Below are 18,281 nucleotides of genomic sequence, written 5' to 3' on the forward strand. Positions count from 1 at the left end.
TACATAAGAAAGCGGCAGCCCTTTATTGCAAATATGCACACACTCTCGGGCGAGGTTCTCCGGTCCTCAGGTATGGGGCCAGGGAAGTTGCGCTGGTGCTGTCGAGTGAGGTTCTCTGGTCCATGAATGCGGGGGCCGAAGAAGTCACGCTGGCTCGTTAAGACAGTATATTTCCTCTTGTGTGGGTGTGGTGATGCACACCTGTAGACCCAGCTACTCAGGGAGGCTGAAGTAGGACGAGTGCTTGAGCCCAGGAGGTGAAGGCTGCAGTGAGCTGTGACTACGCCATTGCACTCCAACCTGGGTGACAGAATGAGACTCTATCTCAACATAAATAAACAAACAAACATACCAACCACAATTTCATCAGTGTTTTCAACTCAAAATAATCAATATGCCAATCTAGCGTATTTTGGGATGGCACATTCTTTGCTCCTTCAACTTTTTGTGGGGCCTGTTATGTTTTTAAGGAGATATGCTGGGAAGAAGGGGGAGAAGGCCATGACCTCCCCACTCATTTTTAAACAAAAATAACACTGATCCCCTTGTACCTCCTCTGGCCCACTGGTGCCTCTTCTGTCAATTCTGCCAAGGTTCCACCCTCAAATCCAAATCAAGAAATGCATCTGAGGCCACTACATGTGTAAAAAACCTTCCTGAAGGGCAGGAGAACTCAGGAGGGATTATATATTTCATCCATGCACTGTCAACCAACACTGGGGAGCCACACAAAAAGGGAGGGACTTTTTATTTTATTTTATTTTATTTGTCTTTTTTTGAGACAGAGTCTCGCTTTGTCTCCCAGGGTGGAGTCCAGTGGTGCAATCTCAGCTCACCAAAAGCTCCGCCTCCCGGATTCAAGTGATTCTCCTGCCTCAGCCTCCCGAGTAGCTGGGATTACAGGCATGTGCCACCATACCTGGCTAATTTTGTATTTTTAGTGGAGACGAGGTTTCACCATGTTGGCCAGGCTGGTCTCAAACTCCTGACCTTGTGATCTTCCTGTGTTGGCTTCCCAAACTGCTGGGATTACAGGCATGAGCCACCATGTCCTGCCCATTTTATCTTATTTTTGAGATGGAGTCTAGATCTGTCACCTAGGCTGGAGTGCAATGGCATGATCTCGGCTCCATGCAATCTCCGCCTCCCAGGTTCAAGTGATTCTCCCGCCTCAGCCTCTTGAGTAGCTGGGACTACAGGCACCTGCCATCATGCCCGGCTAATTTTTGTGTTTGTGTAGAGACGGGGTTTCCCAATGTTGTCCAGGCTGGTCTGGCATTCCTGACCTCAGGTGATCCACCCGCCTTGGCCTCCCAAAGCGCTGGGATTACAGGCGTGAGCCACCACACCTGGCCTGGGAAGACATTTTAATCAGGGTTTTTATGCATTGCAATTCAGGAGACACAAATCTAGCAAGTAGCTAAAACGTGTTCCATCCAGGCAAGACTAGGCAGGTGTTTCTCAAGGTCTACTGCAAGTTTACCTAAGCGGAAGACAGTAGCGCAGTCTGTGATTGACACATGACCTGTCAACCTCAAACGGAGAAGCTGAGACCATATTAATATAAAGTTTATTTGGGTCAAGGTTGAGGGCGGCAGTCCAGGACACACTTCCAACTTGCCGTGGGGTGTGCTCCAGAGGACATTAGAGAGGCTGAAGTTTTTAAAGAAAAAATAACCAATCAGGAGAGAGGGTGATTACAAACATTGTTAGGAATTCTCATTGGTTTACAGAAATAACATTGGCTAGTGATTGGCTACACATTGGTGAACTGTAGGGCATTGTCATTTTAGGGGTACTTGGCCTCAGTTAAGTGTAGAAGCCACATAGCAAGTGGCTTCATGAGGTGATTATTATTTGGCTGGGTGCAGTGACTCATGCTTGTAATCCCAGCACTTTGGGAGGCTGTAGTCCCAGCACTTTGGGAGGCTGAAGTGGGAGGATTACTTGAGCCCGGGAGTGTGAGACCAGCCTGGGCAACACAGAGGGACTATATCTCTACTGAAAACTTTTTAAAAATTTAGCCGGGTATGGTGGTGCACACCTATAGCTCCAGCTACTCAGAGGTGAAAGTCGGAAGAGTGCTTGGGCCTAAGAGTTTGAGACCAACCTGGACAACACAGAGAGACCCTGTCTCTACAAAAAACATAAACATTAGCCATGCATGGTGGTGTGTGCTGGTAGTCCCAGCTACTCAGGGGGCGGAGGTGGGAGGATCACTTGAGCCGAGGAGGTTGAGGCTGCAGTGAGCCACTGCACTCCAGCCTGGGCCACAGAGGCAGACCCTGTCTCTGAAAAAAAAAAAAATTAAAAACAAGGTGATTATTAATTGAAGGGGAAGTAACCTAACTGCTGTTTCATTTCAATGCCTCTTTGGCCTGATGGCTTAAAGGGGTTTGTATTCCTTGGATAAAACGTTTCTTTTCTTCTTGTTTGTTTTTTCCTCTCCCTATAGGCCAGTTGACAGCTTAGAAAGTCTCTAGGCCATGATCAGCTTAATTCAGCACAGCTGTGTCCTCAGGAGGTTTGCGATCTGCCCCGGTGTAAGCAGGTCAAACCCAGTGAAGCTGCTTCTCCAGAACGCTTGGGATTTGGCCCAGTTCAAACAGGTCAGATCCCTCTGGATCCATATATGACTGAGGGCCAACTTTTGCCCTCCTGGCTCCTTGACAGAGACCTCCGACAAATCATCTCCATGTCGGCTTTCTTCTTCTTTTTTTTTTTTTTTGAGACAGAGTTTCACTCTTGTTTACCAGACTGGAGTGCAATGGCACAATCTCAGCTCACCGCAACCTCTGCCTCCCAGGTTCAAGCAATTCTCCTGCCTCAGCCTCATGAGTAGCCGGGATTACAAGCCTGCGCCACCACACCCAACTAATTTTGTATTTTTAGTAGAGACAGGGTTGCTCCATGTTGGCCGGGCTGGTCTTGCACTCCCAACCTCAGGTGATCCGCCCGCCTCGGCCTCCCAAAGCGCTGGGATTGCAGGCATGAGCCACCACGCCAGGCCTCCATGTTGGATTTCTTTTCACAGCACTGTGTGTCAAAATACAGCAGGAATTATGGAAACGGCAACTGTTATTAATCACACTGTAGAGCAAATCACAGGAAGATTGCAAGAACATCTTTTTTTTTTTTTTTGAGACAGGGTCTCACTTTGTCTCCCAGGCTGCAGTGCAGTGGCATGATCAGGATTCCCTGCAGCCTTGACCTCCCTGGCTCATGTGATCCTCCCACCTTAGCCTCCTGAATAGCTGGACTACAGGTGAGCGCCACCATGTCCTGCGAATTTTTGTAATTTTTGTAGACAGAGGATTTCACCTTGTTGTTCAGGCTGGTCTCAAATTCCTGGACTCAAGCTAACCTCCCAAAGTGCTGGGATGAGAAGTGTGAGCCACCATGCCCAGCACCAGAAGGTCTTATATGCCATATGTCTTTATATATTCACAGAAGCAATGGGTAAGTATATTCCAGTAACATTTTTCAAAATTTCCCCATCCACAACCCACCCTCCACCCCTGTTATTCTTTCTTTCTTTTTTTTTTTTTTGAGACAGAGTCTTGTTCTGTCATCTGGGCTAGAGTGCAGTGTCATGATGTAAGCTCACTGCAACCCCTGTCTCCTGGGTTCAAGCGATTCTTCTGCCTTGGCCTCCCCAGTAGCACCACCACACCCAGCTAACTTTTTATACTTTTGGTAGAGATGGGGTTTCACCATGTTGGCCATGCTGGTCTCAAACTCCTGACCTCAAGTGATCTCCCTGCCTTAGCCTGCCAAAGAGCTGGGATTACAGGCCTGAGCCACTGCACCTGACCCAAGTTCATTATATTTTAAGTGTACTTCCTCTTAAGTGCACTTCCAAAATTCACATCCAAAATAGTTTTAAAACTAAATTGACTTTTTTTTCCAGCAAATTCATTTGGTAGCAAAGCCTGACTTGTGACTATTTATGGTGTGGAGGAGGAAAAACTTTTCCCCTACCCTTTTAGATTCTTTTTGGTGGTGGGGGGTTGGGCAGGCTGTTAATTAAGCTGAAGGAAGCTAGATTAACAAGAGAAAAAAGGCTTATATGTATGCATACAGGAGCCAACAAAAGAAGTAGTTTGCAGGCCGGCATGGTGGCTCATGCCTGTAATCCTAGCACTTTGGGAGGCTGAGATGGGTGAATCACCCGAGGTCAGGAGTTCAAGGCCAGCCTGGCCAACATGGTGAAATCCCATCTCTACTACAAATACAAAAGTTAGCTGGGTGTGGTGGCACACACCTGTAATCCTAGCTACTTGGGAGACTGTGACAGGAAGACTGCTCCAACCCAGGAGGCAGAGGTTGCAGTCAGCCAGGATCATGCCACCGCACTCTGGCCTACGTGACAGAGTGAGATTCCATCAAAAAAAAAAAAAAAAAAAAGCAGTAGCTTGCTGACTGGGTGCAGTGGCTCACACCTACAATCTAGAACTTTGGGAGGCTAAAGCGGGGAAATGTGTGAGCTCAGAAGTTTGAGACCAGCCCAGGCAACATGGTAAGACCCCGTCTTTACAAAAAGTAAAAAAAAAAAAAAAAAAAAAAAAAAAAAGCTGGATGTGGTGGCATACACCTGCATCAACTGCCGAGAAGGCTGAGGGGTGAAAGGATTGTTGAGCCTGGGAGGTCGAGGCTGCAGTGAGCTGTGATCGTGCCACTGCACTCCAGTCTGGATGACAGAGTGAGACTGTCTCAAAAAAAAAAAAGTAGCTTGTTCGTTAAATGATTAGAGTTGAACGCTTATACACCTAAGGGAAAAGGGAGGGGACAGAAAATGCTCTTATGAGAAGAACAAATAGGTTTCTTTAGGAAAGATAAATAGGATTTTAGGAGGAAAAAAATGAGAAGTAAAGTCGTAATGTTTGTTTATGCAGGTGCAAGTGTCTTTCTTGTTCTTGGCTATGATGCTCTGAAAGAGAGAGGGTTTATGGTAGCCTTATTTCCCAGAAGATGCTGCTTTTAGTCAAATGAAGGCAGCTCCCAGAAGGCTTCCTTCCACATCTGTTGAATCTCAAATGTCTTCAACTTAAAATAATAAGCAAGCTAGGGCTGGCTGTCAGCTGGGAACCCAGCCAGGGCTGGGAGGGAGGGGGTTCAGTTCCTTTCCACACGAGCTCTCTGCAGGCTATTCAGGCTTCCTCAAGGCATGGTGGCTGGGTTCCTAGAGAGTGTCCAAGGGACAAGAAGCAGAAGCTGCCCCTGTCTAAAGGTGGTTCCAGAAGCTAGCACAGCATCAATTCTACTTCATTCTAGTGGTTAAATCATTAAATATGAGTACCACACGCCTGCTGTGGTGGCTCACGCCTGTAATCCCAGCACTTTGGGAGGCTGAGGTGGGCAGATCACGAGGTCAAGAGATCGAGACCATCTGGCCACTGGGGTGAAACCCCGTCTCTACCAAAAATACAAAAATTAGCTGAGTGTGGTGGTGCGCACCTGTAGTCCCAGCTACTCGGGAGGCTGAGGCAGGAAAATTGCTTGAACCCAGGAGGTAGAGGTTGTGGTGAGCCGAGATTGCGCCACTGCTCTCCAGGCTGGGTGACAGAGCAGAACTCCATCTCAAAAAAAAAAAAAAAAGATCAGCAGTCACAGATCATGATTGGAGCAGGGCCATAGAACTTCAGGATCTGGTTTTAAATTGCCATACTACCCTACTCATTCTTCAAGTACAAGTTCCAATACCAGCCCTTCCAAGAAGTTTCCTACACTCTTGAAAGAATGCATGGGACTGAGCACAGTGGCTCATAACTGTAATTGCAGCACTTAGGGAGGCTGAGGTAGGAGGATTGCTTGAGGCCGGGAGTTTGACACCAGTCTAGGGAACATGGCAAGACTCTGTCTCTACAAAAAATGAAAAGTAAAAATTAGTCAGGCTAATTTTGTACACCTGTAGTCCTAGTACTTAGGAGGCTGAAGTGAAAGGATTGCTTAGCCCAGGAGTTTGAGGCTGCAGTGTGCTATGATCATACTCCAGCTTGGGTGGTAGAGTGAGACCTTGTCTCTCAAAAAAAAAAAAAAAAAAAATTCGTCTGAAAAAGTGCAAAGTGCTCTTTTGTGTTTACCTGCTGTGCATACTGTATGTCTGTATAAGACGTACACCTGAGAAGGATTAGTGTGAGCAACAAGGCTGTTCATTCACTTGGGTGCAAGTGGGCTGAGTCCAAGAAAGGAGTCTGTGAAAGGTGGTGGGAGTGGAACTGGTTTTATAGGTTTGGGGTAGGTAGTGGAAAGTTACAGTCAGGGGCAGTTTTTTTGGGCAGGGGAAGAATGTCATAAGGTGCATAGTCATGAGGTTGGGAGAGGTCACAAGGCACGATATCACAAGGTCAATTGATGAGTTAGGGTAGGGCAGGAATGTATCACAATGGTGGAATGTTGCAAAGTCGGTTAATCAGTTAAGGCAGGAACTAGCTGTTTCTTCTTCTTTAGTGGTTCTCTTGTTGCTCCAGGCTTTGTGACTCCAGGAGGCCTGTATGTGTGGGTCACAGGGGTCACAGTGGTTCGACCATGGTGTAGCCCATTCAGAGGACCTTACATGTAGAGAAACTTACTTTTAAAAATTAACTTTAAGGAGGTATTGAAGCAGAAGACATAAAAAGAAAAACAAGTTTTCCTATACTAGGCTGACTCACTCTAAGGCCCAGTGATGGGCAGGGCTCTGTTGGGACTTTGATAGCACTATCTACAGAGCCAGGGCCCGGAAGGATGGGATCCAGAGCCTCTCCCTCCCATTCCAGAGGAAGGATGAAGAAAACAAGTTTTTCTCTTTCAGCTTCCCCCTTCAGATTCTTCCCCCTTACCATTGTTTCTTGTTCTGTTCTCATAATTATTTCCACAAGTTTTGTAAGTTCCTGTGTTTCCCTTCTGTGCAGCATGGCAAGGTCACAAGGTTTGAGTTGTAAAACCTGTCACTGTTTGACAAACTGCCTTTGTTCTGCTTCTGTAAGCTCGCTTGCCCGCTTTACAGGTTTCGCGCCATCAAACTGGCCAACCCCATTTCAGATGCATGTATAAAAGTCAAGCCTCTCTTTGTTCTGGGCTCAGCCTTTGGATGTTAATCCGCTGGGCAGGTGCACACCTAATAAAATCCTCCTATGCCACCCATTGATCTCTCCTGTCCCTTGATTCCTGCAACAGTATAACGTATAATAAAATTCCCCTATTTTGGCTGGGCACAGTGACTCATGCCTGTAATCCCAGCACTTTGGGAGGCTGAGGTGGGTAGGTCACCTGAGGTCAGGAGTTTGAAACCAGCCTGGCCAACATGGTGAAACCCCATCTCTGCTAACATACAAAACTTAGCCTAGTGTGGTGGCAGACACCTGTAGTCCCAGTTACTCGGGAGGCTGAAGCACAAGAATCATTTGAACCTGGGAGGTGGAGGTTACAGTGAGCCAAGATCATGCCACTGCACTCCAGACTAGGCAACAGAGCAAGACTCTGTCACACACACAAAAATAATCCCTATTTTTAAAAGTATACAAGTCAGGTGTGGTGGCTCACACCTGGAATCCCAGCACTTTGGGATGCCAAGGTAGGTGGATCACTTGAGGTCAGGAGTTCAAGACCAGACTGGCCCACGTGGTGAAACCGCATCTCTACTAAAAATTACCAACAAAATATTAGGCAGGCATGGTGATGCATGCCTGTACTCCCAGCTACTTGGGAGGCTGAGGCAGGAGAATTGCTTGAACCTGGGAGGTGGAGATTTCAGTGAGCTGAGATCACACCACTGCACTCCAGCCTGGACAACAGAATGAGACTCTGTCTCAAAAAAAACCAAAAGTGTACTGTTTCATGGGTTTGACAAATGTGTACACCTGTGTGATAGCCACCACAATCAAGATATAGACTATTTTTATTACCCCAGAAAGTTATCTCAGGCCCTATAGGAAATGTCTTATGTCTTTTTTTTTAAATTCTTTTATTTTTTAATTCTTTTTTTTCACTCTTGTTGCCCAGGCTGGAGTGCAATGGCGCAAACTTGGCTCACCGAAACCTCCACCTCCCGGGTTCAAGTGATTCTCCTGCCTCAGCCTCCCAAGTAGCTGGGATTACAGACAAGTGCCACCACACCCAGCAAATTATTTTTAGCTCTGTTGCCCAGGCTAGAGTGCAATGATACGATCTTGGCTCCCTGAGTAGCTGGGATTACAGGCACCTGCCACCATGCCCAGCTAATATTTGTATTTTTAGTAGAGATGGGGTTTCTCCACGTTGACCAGGCTGGTCTCTAACTCCTGACCTCAGGTGATCCGCCTGCTTCGGCCTCCCAAAGTGTTGGGATTATAGGCATGAGCCACCACACTCAGAGATAACATCACTATTATAATGTCTAAGATTGTAAATGTTTTTCATACTTTTGCATTCTGGCAACCAATTGACCCTACCTGGACCTGTGACTCATGACTCAACGAGTCCTGTGGCCCTCAGCCAGAGGCAGACTGAGTGCCTGGGGACCGTTTTTCATACCGCTATGATTTCATCCCCCACCAGTCAACAACATCCATTCCCTAGCCCTGCTGCCCACCAAATTATCCATTAAAACCCAACCTCTGAGTTCTCAGGAAGGCTGATTTGACCCATAATCACTGGGCTGCATTCCCAGATGGTTAAGGCATTGTAAGTCACAGGGTGAGATAGGAGCTCCACACAAAATACGGGTCATAAAGACTTTGCTGAATAAACAGTTTGCAGTAAAGGAGCTGGCCAAAACCCAGCAAATCAAAATGGTAACAAGTGACCTCTGGTTGTCCTCACTGCTACACTCCCACTAGCACCATGATAGTTTACAAATGTCATGGTAATGTCAGGAAGTTACCCTATATGGTCTAAAAAGGGGAGGCATTAATAATCCACCCTTTGTGTAGCATATTATCAAGAAATTACCGTAAATGGACAACCAGCAGCCCTCACAGCTGCTCTATGGAGTAGCCATTCTTTTATTCCTTTACTTTCTTAATACATTTGTTTTTACTTTGCACTGCGGACTTACCCTGAATTCCTTCTTGCGTGAGATCCAAGAACCCTCTCTTGGGGTCTGAATCGGGACCCCTGTCCTGTAACACCCCCACTGCCGCATGGTCTGTTCCATAGAAATTGAAGTTCCTCCATCTGCCTAAGATCTAGACCTACCACAGAGAATCATTGCTTTTTCTTTCTCTCCTTATAAGGCTAATAATATAGCCACACCTGAACAGTATAATGACTGTCTCCAAGGATCATTTAAATCATAAAGATAATTGTTTACAAGTTAATCTCTGCTCCACTCATTCTTCCTAGCAACAACTCCACCAAATTCCTCCTTTCTTCCTTCCCATCACCCGTTTTACTGGGATCCAAGCTCCCATTCTCTCTGTAACCTCAAGATGAAATAGAAGCCTTTTTACTTCACTGAGATGTCAGATCTTCATTTTTAAAGCTCTCATGTAAGGCTGAAGCAGGAGATATAAAAAGAAAACGTGAATTTTTCCTTTAGGCAGCTCCCCACCCACTCCATGCTATTGCACCCTGTTCTGAAAGTTCTGTAGGCTTGTAAATTCCTGTGCTCTGCAGCTGGTTTCTCTAAGTACCTGTTCTCCACCAAGGCAGCACAGCGAAAGTCACAAGATAAGCTTGAGCAAGCCTAGAGTGCAGCCATCTGGGCACCACAGTGAAGGTCCCAAGATATGCTTGAACAAACCTAAATTACAGCCACAGGGGCCATACAGCAAGGGTCAATGACATGCCTAAGTGAGCCTGAGTTGCAAGCCTGTTACTGTTTGATAAACTGTCTTTGTTCTGTTTCTGGAAACTTGCTTTCACACCACTGCGTTTTGCACCACTGTAAGCTTGTTTCAAACTAGCCAACCACTCTTCAGATGCATGTATAAAAGTCAAGCCATCTTTGTTCACAGTTCAGCCTTTTGGATGTGAATCCACTGAGTTGGTGCACACCTTAATAAAATCCTCCTGTCCCACCCGTTGGTCTCTCTGGTCTCCTGATTCCTACAACAAGGCTAGGCGCAGTGGCTCACACCTGTAATCCCAGCACTTTGTGAAGCCAAGGCAGGTGGATCACCTGAGGCCAGGAATTTGAGACCAGCCTGGACAACATGATGAAACCCTGTCTCTACTAAAAATACAAAAATTAGACCGGCATGGTGGTGTGCACCTGTAATTCCAACTACTCAGGAGACTGAGGCAGGACAATCACTTGAACCCAGGATACAGAGGTTGCAGTGAGCCGAGACTGTACCATTGCACTCCAACCTGAGCAACAAGAGTGAAATTTCATTAAAAAAAAAAAAAAAGAAGAAGAAGGCTGCTTTGTATATGTGTTAAATAAATTTGTATGCCTTTTCTCCCACTTAAACAACTTCATGTCAGATTTTTCAGCAAACCTTTAAGGGGCCAAGTGCCTTGGCCTTGGAGTGATACAGCTGCAGGTCAAGGAGTGCCAAGGAACACCTGGAGCCATCTTTCTAGAAGGGATGAGGAAGGATCCTCCCCGGAGGCCTTCAGAGCAAGCATGGCCTGACCAACACCTTGAATTCAGACTCCAAGCCTTCTAAACTGTAAGATAATACATTTTTGTTTTTTCAAGTCACCCAATTTGTAGTAATTTGTTATGGTTACCCTAGGAAATGAATATGTTACCAGAAGAAGGTCCCGATCCAGACCCCAAGAGAGGCTTCATGGATCTTGAGCAAGAAGGAATTTGGGGTAAGTCCACAGAGTAAAGTGAAACATGTTTATTAACAAAATAAAGGAATAGGCCCAGCACAGTGGTTCATGCTGTAATCCCAGCATTTCGGGAGGCCAAGGTGGTTGAATTGCTTGAGCTCAGGAGTTTGAGACCAGCCTGGCCAACATGGTGAAACCCTCTCTCTACTGAAACACAAAAATTAGCCAGTCATGGTAGCAGGAGCCTGTAATCCCAGCTACTCTGGGGGCTGAGGCAGGAGAATCACTTGAACTTGAGAGGCAGAGGTTGCAGTGAACCGAGATTGTGCCACTGCACTCCAGTGTGGGTGATCAGGTAAGACCTTGTCTCAAAAAAAAAAAAAACACTAAAGGAATATAGGAATGGCTACTCCCTAGACAGAACAGGGTGTTCCCAAAAGCAAGAGAAGGAAGGTGACCACCTTAGGTACAATGCCTGTTTATATATAAGATAACAAGCCAAAAAATCAAGGGGGAGATTTTCTCTAATGCAAGTTCTTGTGACAAAGAATTGTTAACCTTTGTGTAACTATGGACTTTTGCAAGAACCTATTATTTTTATGTATTTATTTATTTAAGACACATTCTTGCTTTGTCACCCAGGCTAGAGTGCAGTGGTGCAATCACAGTTCACTGCAACTTCCACCTCCAAAGTTCAAGTGAGTCTCATGTCTCAGCCTCCCCAGTAGCTGGGACTACAGGTGTGTACCACCACACCTGGCTAATTTTTGTGTTTTTAGTAGAATCACGGTTTCACTATGTTGGCCAGGCTGGTCTCGAACTCCCAAGCTCTAGTGATCTGCCTGCCGTGGCTTCCCAAAGTGCTGGGATAACAGGCATGAGTCACTGCACCCAGACTGAAATCTTATCTTTAAAATGAAACTTATTCTCAAAAAGAATGCTTTTGTCTTTAAGATATCGGGGCATTGGGACATTTCTTGGGTTTGTTAAGTCCTGGATCTGTTTAGTAAACTTTATTTTATTTTTTGAGATGGACTCTCACTCTGTCCACAAGGCTGTAGTGCAGAGGTGGAATCTGGGCTGACTGCAACATCCACCTCCCATGTTCAAAGGATTCACCTGCCTCAGTCTCCCAAGTACCTGGGATTACAGGTATGTGCCACCACGCCTGGCTAATTTTTTATGTTTTTAGTAGAGACAGGGTTTCATCATGTTAGCCAGGATGGTCTCAATCTCCTGACATGGTGATCGCCAGCCTCGGCCTCCCAAAGCGCTGGGATTACAGGCAAGAACAACCACACCTGGCCTATGTAATGTCTTTGAGATTCATCCATGTTTTTGTATTGTTCCTTTTCATTGCTCAATAGGATTCTATTCAAGAATGTGTGTAAATTTATCCAATTTTGTGTTGTGGATATTAAAATTGTTTCCAGAATAAATCTGCTAATAATATCCATCTCAAACATGTTTTGTGAGTGTAGCTCTCTGGGATAGATACCTAGATATAAAAATACTGAGTATTCAGCCATAAAGAAGAACAAAATCATGTTCTTTGCAGCATCATGGATGCAGTTGGAGGCTATTATCCTGAGGGAATCAATGCAGGAACAGAAAACCAAATACCACATGTTCTCACTTTTGAGTGGGAGCTAAACACTGGTTACTTATGGACATAAAGATGCCAAGAGTAGACACTGGAGACTCCTAGAGAGGGGAGGGAGAAGAGGAGGCAAGGGCTAAAAAACTCTCTATTGTGTATTATGCTCAGTACCTGGGTGATGGGATCAATCAGACCCCAAACCTCAACATCACATAATATGCCCAGGTAACAAACCTGCACGTGTACCCCTGAATCTAAAACAAAAGTTGAAAGTATTTTTAAAAAGAAAGAAAAAAAGAAATGACTGAGTGGTATGGTAAATGTATGTTTACTTTTATTTAAAAACAAAACAGAAAAGCTGCCAAACTGTTTTCCAAAGTGGTTGCACCATTTTATGTTTCCACCAGCAGTGCATGAGAATCCGGGTGTGGTACATCCTCCCCAACACTTACTACTGCCAGTCGTTTCAATTGTTGCCTTTCTAGAGGATGTGTAATGGCATCATATCATGGTTTTATATGGAATTTCTCTGATGACTGTGAGGACTATATTGAGCACCTTTTCGTGTTATTTATAAGTCATTCCTAGGTGACGTGGAATAAGTTAACTTAAATACAAAGGCAAAAAACAACTTTATTAGTCTGTTCTTGCATTGCTATAAAGAACTACCTGAGACTGGATAATTTGTAAAGAAAAGTGATTTAATTGGCTCATGGTTCTGCAGGCTGTACAAGAAACATGGCTGGGGAGGCCTCAGGAAACTTACGGTCATGGCAGAAGTCAAAGGGGAAGCAGGTACATCTTACATGGCTGAAGAGGGAGGAAGAGAGAGAAGGAAGAGGTGCCACCCACTTTTAAACAACCAGATCTTGTGAGAACTCACTCACTATCATGAGAACAGTAAAGGGGAAGTTTGCCCCCATGATCCAATCACCTCCCACCATACCCCTCCTCCAACACTGGGAATTACAATTTGACATGATATTTGGGCAGCGACACAAATCCAAACCATATCAGTAACCAAATTTTGAAAAGCTCACAAGCTTCCAACTTGTGCCCCAGGATCTCTAGGCAATGGATTAAAAGATGCATGCCTCTACTGGATAGTTTTGTCTACTTCCTGATGTCCAGGGGTGTGGTGAAGCCTCTCCTAGCATCCCCAGTTTGTAGAAAAGACTCTGCAGGCAGGGCACGGTGACTCACGCCTATAATCCCAGCACTTTGGGAGGCTGAGGCAGGCAGATCAAAAGGTCAGGAGTTCAAGACCAACCTGGCCAACATAGTGAAACCCCATCTCTGCTAAAAATACAAAAATTAACTGGGCGTGGTGGCAGGCCCCTGTTATCCCAGCTACTTGGGAGGCTGAGGCAGGAGAATTGCTTGAACCTGGGAGGCGGAGGTTACAGTGAGCAGAGATGGCGCCACTGTACTCCAGCCTGGGAGACAGGGCAAGACTCCACCTCAAAAAAGAAAAAGAAAAAATCCATCCATGTACTTTTAGACATTTAGGTTTTCTCTGCATATCAGCTATTATGAATAATGCTCCCAAGAAATATGAGAGTGCAGACATCTTTGGCATACTGTTTTCATTTATTTTGGGTATATATCCAGCAGTAAGATTGCTGGATCATATGGTAATTCTAGCGTAGTTTTTGAAGGCACCTCCATCCTGTTTTCCAAAATGGTTTTACTAATTTACAAATACTGCCAATAGTGTATATTGGTTTCCTTTTCTCCACATTCTTGACAAAACTTGTCTTTAATCTTTTTAACAATAGCCAATCTAATACGTGTGAGGTGATATCGCATTGTGTTTTTAATTTGCATTTCTCTGGTGATTAGAGACGTTGAGCATTTTTTCATATATCTGTTGGCCATTGTATGTACGTGTGTGTATATATATGTGTGCATATATGTGTGTGTGTGAATGTGTATCTATATTATATATGTGTGTGTGTGTGTGTGTGTGTGTGTGTGTGTGTATTTTTTGCAACAGGGTCTTGCTATGTTGTCCAGGCTGGAGTGCTATGGTGAGATCTTGGCTCACTGCAACCTCTGCCTCCTGGCTCAAGTGATCCCCCACCTCAGCCTCCTGCGTAGTTGGGGCCGTAAGTGCATGCCATTATGCCTGGCTAATTTTTTGTATTTTTGGTTAAGATGAGGTTTCGCCATGTTGACCAGGCTATTGTTTAACTCCTGTCCTCAAGTGTTCTGCCTGCCTCAACCTCCCAAAGTGCTGTGATTACAGGCACGAGCCACCCCACCCAGCCTCTGTATTTCTTCTTTTGAGAAATGTCTATTCAAGTCCTTTGCCTATTTTTAGATTGGATTTCTTGTTTTCTTGTTATTGAGTAGTTTAAGTTCCTTGTATATTTTATATATGAGTCCCTTATCCAATATATGACATGCACATGTTTTCTCTTAGAAACAGATTGATTCGTTTTTTTACTTACCTTTTTTTTTGAGACAAAGTCTTACTCTGTCGCCCAGTTTGGATTGCAGTGACCCAATTGCAACTCACTGCAGCCTCCACCTGCTGGGTTTAAATGGTTCTCCTGTCTCAGGTTCCTGAGTAGCTTGGATTACAGGCATGTGCCACCATGCCTGGCTAATTTTTGTATTTTTAGTAGAGACAGGGTTTCACCATTCTGGCCAGGCTGGTCTCAAACTCCCAACCTCAGGTGATCCACCCATCTAAGCCTCCCAAAGTGCTGGCATTACAGGCATGAGCCACCATGCCCAGCCAGATTGATTTTTTTTTTTTTTTTTTTTTTTTTTGAGTGGAGTCTCACTCTGTTGCCCAGGCTGGAGTGCAGTGGCTCAATCTCAGTTCCCTGCAATCTCCACCATAGAGACGGGGTTTTGTTTCTACTAAAAAGGCTGGTCTGGTCTCAAACTCCTGACCTCAAGTGATCCGCCTGCCTCAGCCTCCCAAAGTGCTGGGATTACACACGTGAGTTGCTGTGCCCAGCCCAGATTAATTTTTTTTTTTTTTTTTTGAGATGGAGTTTTGCTCTTGTTGCCCAGGCTGGAGTGCAGTGGTGCGATCTCAGCTTACTGCAATCTCTGCCTCCTGAGTTCAAGCGATTCTCCTGCCTCAGCCTCCCGAGTAGCAGGGATTACAGGCATGCGCCACCAAGACTGGCTAATTTTGTATTTTTAGTAGAGATGGGGTTTCTCCATGTTGGTCAGGCTGGTCTCGAACTCCTGACCTCAGGTGATCAGCCCGCCTCGGCCTCCCAAAGTGCTGGGGTTACAAGCGTAAGCCATTGCGCTCAGCGCCAGATTGATTCTTAACAGGAATTCTGTCATCGTGAGGCAATGCAGGTTCTGTACAAACATGACCCTGAGGCAGAAATCCCTAGCACAGAGTGAGTTATAACATGTGATGAAAACTGTTATGCAGTAGAACTTGATACATAACTCATCTGAATGGATGTTTTAAGAGCTATAGTTGGTTCTATCACAGGAATAGCACATGATAAGTAGGGGCCACTTCGTCAGTCTACGTCCAACTACATCCAGCAATGGAAAGAAGCATCTAGCAGAATAAGAGCCATGACTGACCTGCAACTGTTGTGGGTTGCACTGTGTCCCCTAAGAAAGGTACATTCAATTCCTATCCCAAGTACCTGTGAATGTGACCTTGTTTGAAGATAAGGTATTTGCAGTTATAATTAAGTTAGAATATGAAGTCATACTGGATTAAGGTAGGTTTTAGATCTCATATGACTGGTGACCTTACAAGAAGAGAGAACACATGGAGACACATAGTCAAGAAGGCCATGTGACAATGGAGGCAGAGACTAGAGTGATGCAGCTAAGAACTCCAAAGACTGCGGCAACCAGCAGAAGCTAGCAGAGAGGCAAGGAACAGATCCTCCCTTAGGGTACCCCGAAAGAACCTGCCCTGCCGAAAATTCAATTTCAACTCCTAACCTCCAAAACTGTGAGACAATACACTTCTGCTGTTTTAAGCCTCCCAGTTGGTGGGACTTAAAACACGCAGGACTGGGTGTCGTGCCTGTAATCCCAGTACTTTGGGAGGCTGAGACAGGCAGATTGCTTGATTTTAGGAGTTTGAGACCAGCCTGGCCAAAGTTGTGAAACCCTGTCTCTACTAAAAATACCAAAATTAGCTGGCATAGTTGCTTGCACTTCTAGTCCTGATATTTGAAGACTGTGCCTGTCCCCTTCTCCTTCCAGCATAATTGTTAAGTTTCCTGAGCTTCCCAAACATGTGGAACTCTGAGTCAATTAGACTTCTTTTGTTTATAAGTTACCCAGTTTCAGGTAGTTCTTTACAGCAGTGTGAAAATGCACTAATACAGTATTATTTTACTACCTCTACTTTTAACACACTTCGTGTACTTCTAAAGATCTAGAGGCTGGGTGCGGTGGCCCACACCTGTAATCCCAGCATTTTGGGAGGTCAAGGCAGGAGGATTATTAGCCAGGTGTAGTGATATATGCCTGTGGTCCCAGCTACTTGGGAAGCTAAGACAGGAGGATCGTTTGAGACCAGTAGTTTGAGGTTGCAGTGATCTCTGATCAAGCCACTGGGTGACAGAATGACATCCTGTCTCAAAAAAAAAAAAAAAAAAAAATCTAGAAAGGCTTGAGGTTTCAAACAATGACTTAATTTTGCCTACTATATACACAGTAGTATGGAATCAACTTCACATATAACCATGGTTATATCTGAAAGTGGCTTCTAATCAGGAACAGTCAGGTCTATAATTCATTTCTCCCAATTCCTTCTTTCTGAAACCAATCCAATGAATGAGATGTGTTTTTACAATTTCATTTCCAAAAGTCTCTGTCAAAAGACACCCTAAGTACTTTAACGCAAAATGAACAAAATGTGTTAGTCTACTACCACTATTTTTGTCATTATTGGAGAAATAGAATTAAAAACACAATCTTCTCCCACAAAAGTAATCTCCTAGATATCCTCTCCACAAAAGTAGTAGAGAAAGAAAAATAATTTTATCACTATTATTATTGAATATGCATTATGAAATAACATGATATGCCGGGTGCGGTGGCTCAAGCCTGTAATCCCAGCACTTTGGGAGGCCGAGACGGGCGGATCACGAGGTCAGGAGATTGAGACCATCCTGGCTAACACAGTAAAACCCCGTCTCTACTAAAAATACAAAAAACTAGCCGGGCGAGGTGGCGGGCGCCTGTAGTCCCAGCTACTCAGGAGGCTGAGGCAGGAGAATGGCATAAAACCCAGGAGGTGGAGCTTGCAGTGAGCTGAGATCCAGCCACTGCACTCCAGCCTGGGCGACAGAGCGAGACTCTGTCTCAAAAAAAAAAAAAAGAAGTAACATGATATGCGTCACTGGCAATCCACAAAGAGATTGCAAAGATAGAAAGAAATATTTTTTTTGTTTTGTTTTCGAAATGGAGTCACACTCTGGCCCAGGCTGGAGTGTGGTGGTGTGATCTCAGCTCACTGCAACCTCTGCCTCCCGGGTTCAAGTGATTCTCATGCCTCAGCCTCCGAGTAGCTGGGATTACTGGCACGCGCCACCACACCCAGCTAATTTATGTATTTTTAGTAAAGATGGGGTTTCACAGTGTTGGCGAGACTTGTCTCGACCTCCTGACCTCAGGTGATCCACCCACCTTGGCTTCCCAATGTGCTAGGATTACAGGTATGCGCCACCGCCCCCGACCTGTTTTTGTTTTTCTTTTTGTGTTTTGAGAAAGGGTCTCAGTCTGTCACCCAGGCTGGAATGCGGTGGTACAATCACAGCTCACTGCCGTCTTGACCTCTCGGGCTGAATCCATCCTCCTACCTCAGCCTCCCTAGTTGCTGGGAGTACAGGGGGCGTGCCATCACACCCAGCTAATTTTTGTATTTTTTGTAGAGAAGGGGGTCTTGCTATGTTGCCCAGGCTGGTCTGGAACTCCTGGGCTCAGGTGATCCACCCACCTTTGCCTCCCAAAGTGCTGGGATTACAGGCATGAGTCACTGCACCCA

The sequence above is a fragment of the Piliocolobus tephrosceles genome, chromosome 17 (assembly GCF_002776525.5).
Source record: "Piliocolobus tephrosceles isolate RC106 chromosome 17, ASM277652v3, whole genome shotgun sequence".
Lineage (NCBI taxonomy): Eukaryota > Metazoa > Chordata > Mammalia > Primates > Cercopithecidae > Piliocolobus > Piliocolobus tephrosceles.